Here is a 15097-nt window from a genome sequence, read left to right on the forward strand (position 1 = left end):
GCATTGCAAGAAGGCGGTTGGTGGAGTCGTACACGCAGCGATTCAGATCGCGATCGATTCCGATCTAAGCACCGAACAACGGCGCCTCCGCGTTCAACACACGTACAGCCCGGTGACGTCTCCCGCGCCTTGATCCAGCAAGGAGAGAGGGAGAGGTTGGGGAAGACTCCGTCCAGCAGCAGCACGACGGCGTGGTGGTGGTGGAGCGCGATACTCCTGCAGGGCTTCGCCAATCACTATGAGAGACGAGGAGGGAGAGAGGTAGGGCTGCGCCTTGGGCGAGCGAGACTCGTGTGTTCTGCAGCCCCAAAACCTCCACTATATATAGGGGAAAGGGCAAGGGGAGGTGCCATAGGGTTTCCCCTAGGGGGCGGCGGATAGGGCAGATGGGATCTCCCCCTTGGGTGACTTGGCCCCCAAGCCAGGAGGTGGGAACCCTAGATGGGGCGCCCCAAACCCCCTGGTCACATGGGAATAGGTGAGGGGGGCGCACAGCCCCTTAGTGGGCTGGTTTGCCCCCTACCCTTGGCCCATGAAGCCCCCCAACACTTGCCGGGGCTCCCGAAACACCTTTCGGTCATGCTGGTCATCACCCGGTACCTCCGGAACACTTCCGGACTCCAAAACCCTTCGTCCAATATATCAATCTTCACCTCCGGACCATTCTGGAACTCCTCGTGACTTCCGGGATCTCATCCAGGACTCCAAAAAACATTCGGTAACCGCGTACATACTTTCCCTATAACCCTAGCATCATCGAACCTTAAGTGTGTAGACCCTACGGGCTCGGGAATAATGCAGACATGATCGAGACATCTCTCTGGTCAATAACCAACAGCGGGATCTGGATACCCATGTTGGCTCCCACAAGTTCCACGATGATCTCATCGGATGAACCACGATGTCAAGGATTCAGTCAATCCCGTATGCAATTCCCTTTGTCTACCGGTATAGTACTTGCCCGAGATTCGATCGTCGGTATCCCGATACCTTGTTCAATATCATTACCGGCAAGTCTCTTTACTCGTTCCTTAACACATCATACCGTGATCAACTCCTTGGTCACATTGTGCACAATATTTTGATGTCCTACCGAGTGGGCCCAGAGATACCTCTCCGTCTACATGGAGTGACAAATCCCAGTCTCGATTCGTGCTAACCCAACAGACACTTTCGGAGATACCCGTAGTGCACCTTTATAGCCACCCAGTTACGTTGTGGCGTTTGGTACACCCAAAGCATTCCTACGGTATCCGGGAGTTGCACAATCTCATGGTCTAAGGAAATGATACTTGACATTAGAAAAGCTTTAGCAGACGAACTATACGATCTTGTGCTAGGCTTAGGATTGGGTCTTGTCCATCACATCATTCTCCTAATGATGTGATCCCGTTATCAATGACATCCAATGTCCATGGTCAAGAAATCATGACCATCTATTGATCAACGAGCTAGTCAACTAGAGGCTTACTAGGGACATGTTGTGGTCTATGTATTCACAAATGTATTGCGGTTTCCGGTTAATACAATTATAGCATGAACAATAGACAATTATCATGAACAAGGAAATACAATAATAACCATTTTATTATTGCCTCTAGGGCATATTTCCAACATCTACTCTCTTGTAATGGATTGAGTTTTCCCCTTGAAGTAATCTTATCGGATTGAGTCTTTAAATATTTGAGAACACTTGATGTATGTCTTCCCGTGTGTATCTGTGGTGACAATGGGATGCCACGTGATTCACTTGATGTATGTTTTGGTGATCAACTTGCGGGTTCCGCCCATGAACCTATGCATAGGGGTTGGCACACGTTTTCGTCGTGATTCTCTGGTAGAATCTTTGGGGCACTCTTTGAGGTCCTTTGTGTTGGTTGAATAGATGAATCTGAGATTGTGTGATGCATATCGTTTAATCATACCCACGGATACTTGAGGTGACATTGGAGTATCTAGGTGACATTAGGGTTTTGGTTGATTTGTGTCTTAAGGTGTTATTCTAGTATGAACTCTAGGGCTGTTTGTGACACTTATAGGAATAGCCCAACGGATTGATTGGAAAGAATAACTTTGAGATGGTTTCATACCCTACCATAATCTCTTCGTTTGTTCTCCACTATTAGTGACTTTGGAGTGACTCTTTGTTGCATGTTGAGGGATAGTTATGTGATCCAATTATGATATTATTGTTGAGGGAACTTACACTAGCGAAAGTATGAACCCTAGGCCCTATTTCCTATCATTGCAATACCGTTTACGCTCACTTTTATCACTTGCTACCTTGCTGTTTTTATATTTTCAGATTACAAAAACTATTATCTACTATCCTTATACCACTTGTATCACCATCTCTTCGCCGAACTAGTGCACCTATACAATTTACCATTGTATTGGGTGTGTTGGGGACACAAGAGACTCTTTGTTATTTGGTTGCAGGGTTGCTTGAGAGAGACCATCTTCATCCTACGCCTCCTACGGATTGATAAACCTTAGGTCATCCACTTGAGGGAAATTTGCTACTGTCCTACAAACCTCTACACTTGGAGGCCCAACAACGTCTACAAGAAGAAGGTTGTGTAGTAGACATCACTAGGCCAGAAGGAAGCATCTCCATGGGCCATCAAACAGAGGATGTCATTGGGTTTTGTGTTGACTTCATTCCTAGCCTTAAGAAGATAGGTCTCCTAAATCGCGGTATGAGGGGAGAATGATTGGAAAAGGCACACTTGGAGGAGACCCAATAATATGCAGGGACGGGCATTCTTGGTCTCAAGCACACTACACAGTCCTACAGAACTCTATCTTGGTGACCCCGTATGTCGACGAACACAAGAAGAGTCTGCGCTCCAAACACCCGGAGCAGTGTGACGACTGGATTACATGTGACACATCAGGACTTTTAACAGTTGGTTGGAAACACGTCTCAGAGGTGACAACACTGTTTGTGATGAGCTGTACTCGTTGTCCAGGGGACCATCTTCGACTGTACTGACTTACAAAGGATACGAGATAAATGGGAATACATTTTACACGATCGCCCAAGATCAAAAGAGCACCAACCAAAACAGTGTTGTCCGCTTTGATGCAGCAACCGAGAGGGGAAAGGACACATATTATGGTTACATAGTGGACATATGGGAACTGGACTACGGGCATGATTTTAAGGTCCCTTTGTTTAAGTGCAAATGGGTCAATCTGTCAGGAGGGCGGGTACAGGTAGACCCACAGTACGGAATGACAACAGTGGATCTGAACAATCTTGGGTACACTAACGAACCGTTCGTCCTTGCCAATGATGTAGCTCAGGTTATCTATGTGAAGGACATGTCTACCAAACTGAGAAAAAGAAAAGATAAGGAAGCGAATACATCATACGATGAGCCAAAGCGCCACATAGTTCTTTCAGGAAAAAGGGACATCGTGGGAGTGGAGGGCAAGACAGACATGTCCGAAGATTATGAAAAGTTTCATAAAATTCCTCCCTTCAAAGTCAAGGCTGGCCCAAGCATCCTGATAAACGATGAAGATTATCCATGGTTACGGTGCAATAAGCAAAGGACACAACCGAAAAAAAGTGAAGACTTTCTCTCCACAACTATTATGATGATACCATGCCAACTTTCAACCTTTTGTAGTTCATTTGAAATGCCTGTTGTAACAGACGAGTTTCCGTATGAAACCCTGATATCTTGAATGTTGCATTTTGAACACACAAGAAGTCCAGAGTTGTAATAAGTTATTAAAAATAAAAGAGAGGCGCAATGCTCACCTACATGTTGCTTAGCTTCAGGCCTTAAGGAAATAGTGTAGACTGCACGGAGCTATGTGTAGTTTTTGTCCAAAACCCTGATTGTCTGTTTTGTACACGAAGTGCATCCAGTTTTTTCCGTAACCCTCTCAACTTTTTAGAACATGCTATATGGGTGAAATGATGATACCATGCCAACTTTCAACCTTTTCAGAGTTCATTTGTAGTGCTTTTCATTTTCAGGGTCATATAGCGCAAATAAATTAGTAAATGCATAAAAAATAACAAATGAAGTCAGAAAGTGTTGAAAATTGATGATGTGGCTTTGAATGTTGCATTTTGAACACACAAAAAGTCTGGAGTTCAAATAAGTTCAAAAAAATGAAATCCCTTTGTAACAGATGAGCTTTCGTCCGAAACAATGATACTTTGAAAGAGATTGTCCATTTTGTACACGAAGTGCATCTAGTTTTTGTCATAACCCTCTCAACTTGTGGGGGAATCATAGTCTCCCTCATCCTTTCCTCACTGGGACAATGCTCTAATAATGATGATCATCACACTTTTATTTACTTACAACTCAAGAATTACAACTCGATACTTAGAACAAGATATGACTCTATATGAATGCCTCCGGCGGTGTACCGGGATGTGCAATGATGCATGAGTGACATGTATGAAAGAATTATGAACGGTGGCTTTGCCACAAATACGATGTCAACTACATGATCATGCAAAGCAATATGACAATGATGAAGCGTGTCATAATAACGGAATGGTGGAAAGTTGCATGGCAATATATCTCAGAATGGCTATGGAAATGCCATGATAGGTAGGTATGGTGGCTGTTTTGAGGAAGGTATATGGTGGGTTTATGGTACCGGTGAAAGTTGCGCGGTACTAGAGAGGCTAGCAATGGTGGAAGGGTGAGAGTGCATATAATCCATGGACTCAACATTAGTCATAAAGAACTCACATACTTATTGCAAAAATCTATTAGTTATCGAAACAAAGTACTACGCGCATGCTCTTAGGGGGATAGATTGGTAGGAAAATACCATCGCTCGTCCCCGACCGCCACTCATAAGGAAGACAATCAATAAATAAATCATGCTCCGACTTCATCACATAACGGTTCACCATACGTGCATGCTACGGGAATCACAAACTTCAACATAAGTATTTCTCAAATTCACAACTACCCAACTAGCATGACTCTAATATCACCATCTTCATATCTCAAAACAATCATCAAGTATCAAACTTCTCATAGTATTCAATGCACTTTATATGAAAGTTTTTATTATATCCCTCTTGGATGCCCATCATATTAGGACTAGTTTCATAACCAAAGCAAACTACCATGCTGTTCTAAAGACTCCCAAAATAATATAAGTGAAGCACGAGAGTTCATCTATTTCTTCAAAATAAAACCACCACCGTGCTCTAAAAGATATAAGTGAAGTACTAGAGCAAACAACAAACTACTCCGAAAAATGTAAGTGAAGATCAATGAGTAGTCGAACAATTATGCAACTATATGAAGACTCTCTAACATTTAATAATTTCAGATCTTGGTATTTTATTCAAACAGCAAGCAAAGCAAAATAAAATGACGTTCTAAGAATGGAAAACATCATGTGAAGAAGCAAAAACTTAGGATCAACCGAAACTAACCGATAGTTATTGAAGAAGAAAGGTGGGATGCCAACCGGGGCATCCCCAAGCTTAGACGCTTGAGACATCTTGAAATATTATCTTGGGGTGCCTTGGGCATCCCCAAGCTTGAGCTTTTGTGTCTCCTTAATTCCTCTCATATCACGGTCTCCCTAAATCTCAAAAGCTTCATCCACACAAAACTCAACAAGGACTCGTGAGATAAGTTAGTATAAACCATTGCAAAAACCTTATCATACTCTACTGTAGAAAATCACTAAAATTATTATTCAACATTGCATACTAAATGCCTCTGCATATTTAATAGTCGTATCCTCAAATAGAATCATTAAAGAAGCAAACATATGCAAACAATGCAAACATAACAGCAATCTGCCTAAACAGGATAGTCTGTAAAGAATGCTGCAACATCCATACTTCCCTAGCTCAAAAAATTATGAAAGAAAATTCCCACTGTAGTAAATTTATCAGATCTTAATATGAAAAAGGTTTCAACATTTTATCACATTCTGACTTTTCTAGGGAATTATTGCAACAGCGGTAAACTTTCTGTTTTCAAACAGCAACATGTATACTTGTAACATAGGCATAGTAAAGGCTATCAATGCCACTTTTATTGAAATAATGCAAAACATTGTTCTAAATAACAGCAATAAAATCCTAAAAAAATAAATTGACGCTCCAAGCAAGACACATATCATGTGGCGAATAAAAATATAGCTCCATGTAAAGTTACCGATGAACGAAGACGAAAGAGGGGATGCCTTCCGGGGCACCCCCAAGCTTAGGCTCTTGGTTGTCCTTGAATATTACCTTGGGGTGCCTTGGGCATCCCCAATATCAGGCTCTTGCCACTCCTTATTCCATAGTCCATCGAATCTTTACCCAAAACTTGAAAACTTCACAACACAAAACTTAACAGAAAACTCGTAAGCTCCGTTAGCGAAAGAAAACAAAACACTACTTCAAGGTACTGTAATGAACTCATTATTTATTTATATTGGTGTTAAACCTAATATATTCCAACTTATCTATGGTTTATAAACTATTTTATTAGCCATAGATTCATCAAAATAAGCAAACAACATACGAAAAACAGAATCTATCAAAGACAGAACAGTCTGTAGTAATATGTAACTAACGCAAACTTCTGTAACTCATAAAATTCTCAAATAAATTTCTGGACCTGAGGAATTTATCTGTTAATAATCTGCAAAAAGAATTAACTAAATAGCACTCTCTAATAAAAAATGGCAGCAATTCTCGTGAGCGCTAAAGTTTCTGTTTTTTACAGCATGATCATAAAGACTTCACCCCAAGTCTTCCCAAAGGTTCTACTTGGCACAAACACTAATTAAAATATAAAACCACATCTAAACAGAGGATAGATTAATTATTTATTACTAAACAGGAACAAAAGGCAAAGAACAAAAATAACATTGGTTTGCCTCCCAACAAGCGCTATCGTTTAATGCCCCTAGCTAGGCATGATGATTTCAACGATGCTCACATAAAAGATAAGAATTGTAACGTAAAGAGAGAATATTGAAGAATATGACTAGCACATTAAGTATAACCCACTTCCTATGCATAGGGATTTTTGTGAGCAAACAACTTGTGGGAACAATAATCAACTAGCATAGGAGAGCAAAACAAGCATAACTTCAAAATTTTAAGCACATAGAGGGGAAACATGATATTATTGCAATTCCTACAAGCATATGTTCCTCCCTCATAATAATTTTCAGTAGCATCATGAATGAATTCAACAATATAACTATCACATAAAGCATTCTTTTCATGATCTACAAGCATAGAAATTTTATTACTCTCCACATAAGCAAAAATTTTCTCTTGAATAGTAGTGGGAGCAAACTCAACAAAATAATTATCATGTGAGGCATAATCCAATTGAAAAAAAAAATCATGATGACAAGTTTCATGGATATAATTATTCTTTATAGCATACAAGTCATCACAATAATCATCATAGATAGCAACTTTGTTCTCATAATCAATTGGAACCTCTCACGGAATAGTGGATTCATCACAAAATAAAGTCATGACTTCTCCAAATCCACTTTCATCAATATAATCATCATAAATAGGAGGCATGCTTTCATCATAATAAATTTGCTCATCAAAACTTGGGGGACAAAAATTATCATCTTCATCAAACATAGCTTCCCCAAGCGTGTGGCTTTGCATATCATTAGCATCATGGGTATTCAAGGAATTCGTACTAACAACATTGCAATCATGCTCATCATTCAAATATTTAGTGCCAAACATTTTATAGATTTCTTCTTCTAGCACTTGAGCACAATTATCCTTTCCATCATACTCATGAAAGATATTAAAAAGGTGAAGCGTATGAGACAAATTCAATTCCATTTTTTTATAGTTTTCTTTTATAGACTAAACTAGTGATAAAACAAGAAACTAGAAGACTCGATTGCAAGATCTAAAGATATACCTTCAAGCACTCACCTCCCCGGCAACGGCACCAGAAAAGAGCTTGATGTCTACTACACAACCTTCTTCTTGTAGACGTTGTTGGGCCTCCAAGTGTAGAGGTTTGTAAGACAGTAGCAAATTTCCCTCAAGTGGATGACCTATGTTTATCAATCCGTAGGAGGCATAGGATGAAGATGGTCTCTCTCAAGCAACCCTGCAATCTAATAGCAAAAGGAATAAACTGAAAAACTTTTATAAACCTCTAGTATTATTGAAACTAAAATTATATAAATTTATGGAACTAAAATTATCAAAGTATTTTCTGTTCAAAAAATTATAAGCAAAAAGAATTTTCATAAAATAAATAAAAAATAAAAAAAATATGTAGAAACAAAATAAAATAAATAAGTAGAAACAAAATAAACTTTAATAAATAAGTAGAAACAAAATAAAACAAAATAAACTTTAATAAAATAAATAAAAATAGCAACAGTAAGTATTTTGTTGTAAGTAGAAACAAAATAAAATAAATAATGCAAAAATAAATAAAACAAAAAAATGCCACCTACTAGGCCACCACGGCCAGAATACGACTAGAAACCCAGCATGGGCCAGGATTCAGGCCCGCATAAGGCCCAGTAGGCCCACAGGAAGCATAGTGTGTTATTAGGCCCAGTAAGCCTGCATTTGAGAGGAGCTCGAGAGGGCAGCGGGAGTGGGGCTTATAAACCACTCCGAGCCCCTCCCAACTAGCGAGGTGGGACTAAAGTTTTGGCCGCGGCAGCAGCACCACCCTTTCGTCCCGGTTGGTGGCACCAACCGGGACCAATACCTACCTTTGGTCCCGGGTCGTGCCACCAACCGGGACCAATGCCCCAATTCAGTCCCGGTTGGGGCCCCAACCGGGACCAAAAGGTCTCTACTTCCCGCCCTTTGGGCTGCTAAAAAGAGACCTTTGGTCCCGGTTGGTGGCACCAGCTGGGACTAAAGGGGGCATTGGTCCCAGTTGGTGTCACAAACCGGGACCTATGCTTCGTCTATATAAGTAGCACTTGTGAAAATTTTCATTCAGTTCGTCTTCCCTGCCCTGATGCCGCCGCCAGGCTGCCCCTCTGCCTCGCCATCGCCGTCGTCGCCCTGCCTCCGACGCCCTCTCGCGCCGCCCTCTGCCCCGACCTCGCGCGTCGACGCCCTCTACCCCGGCCTCATCGTGGCCGCCCTCTGCCCCGACCTCGCCGTCGCTGCCCTCTGCCCCGACCTCGCCGTCGCCGCCAGTGAGCCCTCCCTTCCCCTGCGCCGCTGCCCCTGCCTGCTCTGCTTGCCGCGCGCCGCCGCCACCGCCCAGGCCTGCTCTGCTTTGCCGCGCGCTGCCGCCGCCGCCCCGGCCTGCTCTCTGCTACTTTTTTCATACACTTTTTTGTTCATTGATGTATGTATATATGGATGTTGTATGTATATGTATATATATGCAGATGTATGTATGATCCATGGATCTGTATGCATTGATCTATGATTTTTTTTTGTTCATAGATTTTTTTTGTCAATTATTGTATATGTTCATATATATATGTGCATATTTAGAAAAAAAATGTGTTGCAAAAGTTACATTTAAGGTTAGTTGGTTTAGTGCATTTTAGGTTATTAGTTCTACTGTTAGTGCATTTTAGGATACTAGATTCTAGGTTAGTGGATCGGAGAGGAAAAAGTAAAATAATGAAAAGGAAGAAAAGAGGAAGAAGGAAGAAGAAGAAAAGGAAGGAGGGGAAAAAGGAAGAAGAAGAAAAGGAAGGAGAGGAAAAAATGAAAATAAGAAGAGGAAGAAGGAGAAGAAGAGGAGAGGAAGAAGTGGAGAAATAAATAAGAAGAGGAAAAAAGAAGAAAAAAAAGAGGCCTCTATTCCTTTCTTCTTCTCCTTTTTTTCTTTTTTTTCTTTGATCTTCTCCTCTATTCCTTTTGTCTTCTCCTCTTTTTTTTCTTCTTCTTCCTCTTCTTATTTTTTATCGGGTTTGTCGTTGTCGATATATCCCCTCCCCGATAACTTCGACATGAGGGGGGGGGGGTCGATAAATAATAGAATTAGTTAAACTAGTTTATTTTTAGTAAGTACTACTTTATTTTTATTTATAGTAAGTGCTTAGTAGTTGAGCTAGTTGATTTAATATAACTACTTTATTTTACTATAGATGTAGTTTATTCTTAGTACGTACTAATTTATTTTATTTATAGTAAGTGCTTAGTAGTTGAACTAGTTGATTTAATAAAACTACTTACTATAGAAGTAGTTTATTTTTAGTAATTGCTACTTTATTTTATTTATAGTGAGTGCTTAGTAGTTGAATTAGTTGATTTAATAAAACTACTTTATTTTACTATATAAGTAGTTTATTTTTAGCAAGAAAATCAATAGAACTAGTTTATTTTTTAGTTCAAGCAATTATTTCCGCATCGACGTCGACAATGACTATCCCGCATCCTTGTCGTCGACTCAGCGAAGGAAGCCGGCTTGATCAGAGGGGCCATCTCCGGGACTGGGCTCCGCCGGGCTGGTATTGGGAGGTGCTACCTTCCGGGGGCGTAGGTTGGTGAGGAGCCAGCCCGTCGTTCACCCAATCCTTGTTTGGTGGCGATCGTGTGGGCCAGTGACGGTGTCGAGGCTTCCGGACACCGCGGAGGTGGTACGTCACCGTGTCAGCGAGGAGGACGAGCATGTCCGCGGAGGTTCTTCAGGGATCTCACTGGAACTATGATCATGTGATGGTTCCTTCTCTTTGGGTGTTCACCGCCCGCGCCAATACCCGTCGGGCGCTACGATTCTAGTTGTATTAGCGATGCTATATGTATGATAGTATTCGAGGTCTATTAGTGATAATATTCGACGATGTACGGACGCAAGAGATGATATAGTTTTGCTTATAATTGAATGCATGCTAATTTGAATACTACTTTATTTTACGATTTGGTTTTGCTTATTGAATGCTTAAATTGGAAAACTACTCCTACTTTGAATGCTAAAATTGGAAAGCACTATGCAAGGCGTATGCATTTGATTAATTGTACAAGTTTAATATTTGAATTATGAACATATGAAATGTCGTACTCGGACAACGAAAGTCTCCCGGGGGAGTGCGGCTGGTGCCACGACGACCGAGGTCCGTGCGACATGCCTCACCTAGACAAAGATTGGCGCTTCAGCATTAAGCTCGAGGAGACCTTCGATGTTGAAACGATATGCAACGATGACAAGTGTTTTTTTCTTAACTAAGAACGACTTCAACTATTTCAACGTGTAATTTTCATCTTTTACAATTTGACTAGCTTATATCATGCCATGCAAGACGCTATGTCTTGGAGAGGATGGGTTTTGAAGACCATGAAAGGATGGAAACAAAGAAAATTCACTTAAGGACCCATCATGGTATGGATTTCAAAGTAAAACTATACAATTCTCAGAGCGTAATACATTTTGGTTGCAAAAAATGGGAAGCACTTTGCAAGATGTATGGTTTTCATGAGGATATGCTTGTCACCATGGATCTTGGTGATCCTGACATCGAGCAAGACAATATGGACATTTGGGTCCTTGTTGATACGCCTCCAATTCTACCACTATGTGAGTTTCTCAAACATAGTTGACAACTTATTTTCATTCTTCAAAGAATGTGCGGAAGATGATAGACAAAACCCACTACACCGATGGCTCCGAATTAACTTATCAGGAGAAAAATCATCTGATGACATTTTATACTGATATTGAGAATTACAATATCTGCAATCAAACTCCTCAACATTATGGTCAATATCTGCCACTAGTGCACGTGTTGAACCAGGTAACTACCATGGAGATATCCTGGTAAGATTTTTTAGTATTACGACATCTGTGCATGTTTTGCATACTTCTAAAGCTAGTACATCATTGCTAACTATGAAGTTATTACTATATTTTTCAACAGAGAATCCCGATGGATTGTGTGCCTCATTTGATGTATCAGAATGGTAGCCTTGATGTTTTGAACATATATCCGGGTCATCCTACGAATCTGAACTGTCCATACCGGATTTCTAAAAAAAGTGGAGACATGCTAATCAAACAATGGAAAAAATGTAGGGACAGTCGCAAGGAGGTTCGTGGAAGCAAAAGGAAGCGAAGTGCAAGAATTGGAGACAGGATGATCTCCAATCTCTATAATGGAGAGTCAAGGTCTATATTGTTTTATGCTATTTTATCTTAAAGAGGGTATTTAGGTCCTACCTAATACTGATGATCATGAGCTAAGAACAATTAAGTAGGGTTGGTTCGATGACTATGAGGATGATGATCGTATGACTTGTTATTAATAACGAGTAGAAGTTGTATGATGATGATTAGTAGGACTTGTTATTATGATGATGCCTGATGCGAGCATGAAGAGTTATTATATATCAGTGGGTGAAATGAACATGGATTGGATTGAAGTGAAGGCAACATGCATGTGGTGCATGTCGAAAGTAATACTAATCCTAACTTGATCAAGTTAGGATTAGTATTACTTTCGACATGCACCACATATTGCCTTCACTTCAATCTAAACTATGTTTAGGCATATCAGTAAAGTTGGTAAACCAAGCACGGAGATAAGAGATGACACTTCTCTCTATTAGCTAGCTAACAACCTAAATTAACCCCCAAAACCCCTAAACCACTCCCTTTCAAAAAAATAACAAAAACCACAGCTCCTGCTAGTTGCTGACGCGTGGATGCCTTTTTGTCCCGGTTGGTGCCACCAACCAGGACCAAAGGCCCTCCTGCCTAGGCTCGCCGCAGCGGCCACGTGGAGACCCATCTGTCCCGGTTCGTGTAAGAACCAGGACTAAAGGCCTAGGGCATTAGTAACGACCCTTTAGTCCTGGTTCGCCAACCGGGACAGATGGGCCTTACCAACCGGGACAAATGGCCATTTTTCTACTAATGGAGATTTGGTGTTAGGTGCTTCAGATCTATGCAAGGGCTCAAGGGCGACTACTGCGGCTTAAGGTCAAGCCGGTTCCAGTTGGGGAGCGGCGACAGCGGTACATCGATGGCTCATTCTCGCGACAGTAGTGGTTGTTTGGCGGTCTTGGAATCTCAATATAATTTTTATTATGTTCAAGATACTTTGCTAAACTTCGATAATAGATCAGGAACATTTATAACTTTTGGCTTCTCCCTTTCGCATACACATTGTAAAAACTTTTAACATATCAAGAACATTTTTTATATACATGTTTAATATTTTTGAAATACATGGGTGACATTTTTTTATATAATTTCTGATGTATACTATTATGAGCCACAAACATTTTGCATACATCGGGAACAATTTTTATATACGCATTTCACATTTTCAAAATAAATGATTAGTATTTCTTTTATACACATTTTTTTTCATTTTCTAAATGGTCATTAACATTTTCCAATACATAGTCGCCATTTTTTCTATACGCATTTTAAGATTATTGAATGCTTGATAAAAAATTCAAATAATAAATTTACATTTTTTATACATTGTCAACATTCTTTTATGCACATTCATTATTTTTCCAATGCTTGATTAACCTTTTTTCAAATGCAAAATTAAATATTTTCGTATACATAGTATACATTTCCTCTATGCACATTTAGCATTTTTCAAATGCTTGATTAACATTTTTCAAATACCTATCTAGACTTTTTTAATACTTGATTAACATTTTTTATAATACATTATCAAATTTTCATAAACATTGTATTTTTTTGTAAACATGCGAAACATTTTCTCCATGCACATTTAGCATTTTTTAAATGCTTGGTAAACATTTTTAAAATATTTTTATATAAAGTATTCATCTAATATATTTATTTTGAATAACTGTAAGTACAAAAAGGTTAAAAAATAAAGCTGAAAAAAAACAAATCCGAGGAAAAACACTAGTCGGTGGCGTCCCGTGCGTTTGGGCCTGCCCATCTCGCGCCTTACTTTGGGCGAGGCTTCCCTCTTTCTCGCCTTGTGCGAGACATAGAGATTCCCGTCTGCCTACTGGCTCATATTGTCCTCCACCGGTTTTGCGAGAAGGTTTCCTTTAGTTTTGTAGTTTTTTATTGTTTTCTCTTGTCTTTCACTTTTTATTTCTGTTTTCTTTTATTTTTTGCTTTTAACATTTCATGATATTTTTTCATATTCTGTGAACTTTTTTGAGGATCACGAAACAATTTCAATTCATGAAATTTTGCCAAATTTATGAACATTTTAAAAATTTGTGAACCTTTTTTGAGTGCACCAACCTTTTTCTATCTCACATTTTTTTTCTTATTTGTGATTTTTTCGCAAATGCATGATTTTTTTTCGAATTCATGAATTGTTTTTTCAAATGCGCAAACTTTATTCATATTTGCAAACATATTCCAAATTCATGAACGTTTTCTCAAATACACGTACTTTTCTCAAGATCATCAACATTTTTTTAATTCATTTTTTATAAAGACAATGGTCAATAGTTAGAGGTCAGTGGTCGACAGTCTACTAGTCAATCGTCAAAGCTCAACAGATCAAACTGTTAACCGAGTGAGAGGGACGTGTTGTTGGGCCGACCCATACACTGGCTCTCGTGAGAGCTCGTTGCTTACATGGCGCATGCAACATGTGCTAAGGAGGAGCACCGACCATTGGGACATATCGATGTGATGAGGGAGAACACACAGGTGGGTTAGTCCTTGTGTTTGGGGCTGAAATGCTTAGCTAGCCTACGCATTCGGGATGTTCTGTCGCCATCAAGACTTGGCGCTGCACTAGCAGACGAGTTGCTGGCCGAGGGCCGATACTGGCCAACATGCGGACGAGGATGAGCCGACAGTCAGACGATGAACATGACGGCGTTGGGTCATAGATGTGTCTGAATCCGGCAATGGTAGTGATGTGCCTAGCTGCGTCGATTACAACGGCGGCGACGAGCGGCGACCGAGTCAAAGTTGCGCGGACGAGTGGCAGGTGATGTTTCTGTGGTTGTGTGTGGTGGCCAGCGGAGGCAAAGGTGACCACACCAGAGTGGATGTGGTCAGGCGGGAGAGAGAGGCGGCCACGAGGGTTGGGAAAAATTATTCTTAAAGTGACGTCGGTCGAGTAAATATAAGCAGTGGCGCCACAAGGAATAAGATCTTTTTAGGAGGTAAAAGAGAATAAGGGATCCACTACAGATGCTTCAAGACCATGTTGTTCTATG

This window comes from Triticum urartu, chromosome 5A, assembly GCF_056163025.1.
Source record: "Triticum urartu cultivar PI428250 chromosome 5A, HENAU_Tu73, whole genome shotgun sequence".
Classification (NCBI taxonomy): domain Eukaryota; kingdom Viridiplantae; phylum Streptophyta; class Magnoliopsida; order Poales; family Poaceae; genus Triticum; species Triticum urartu.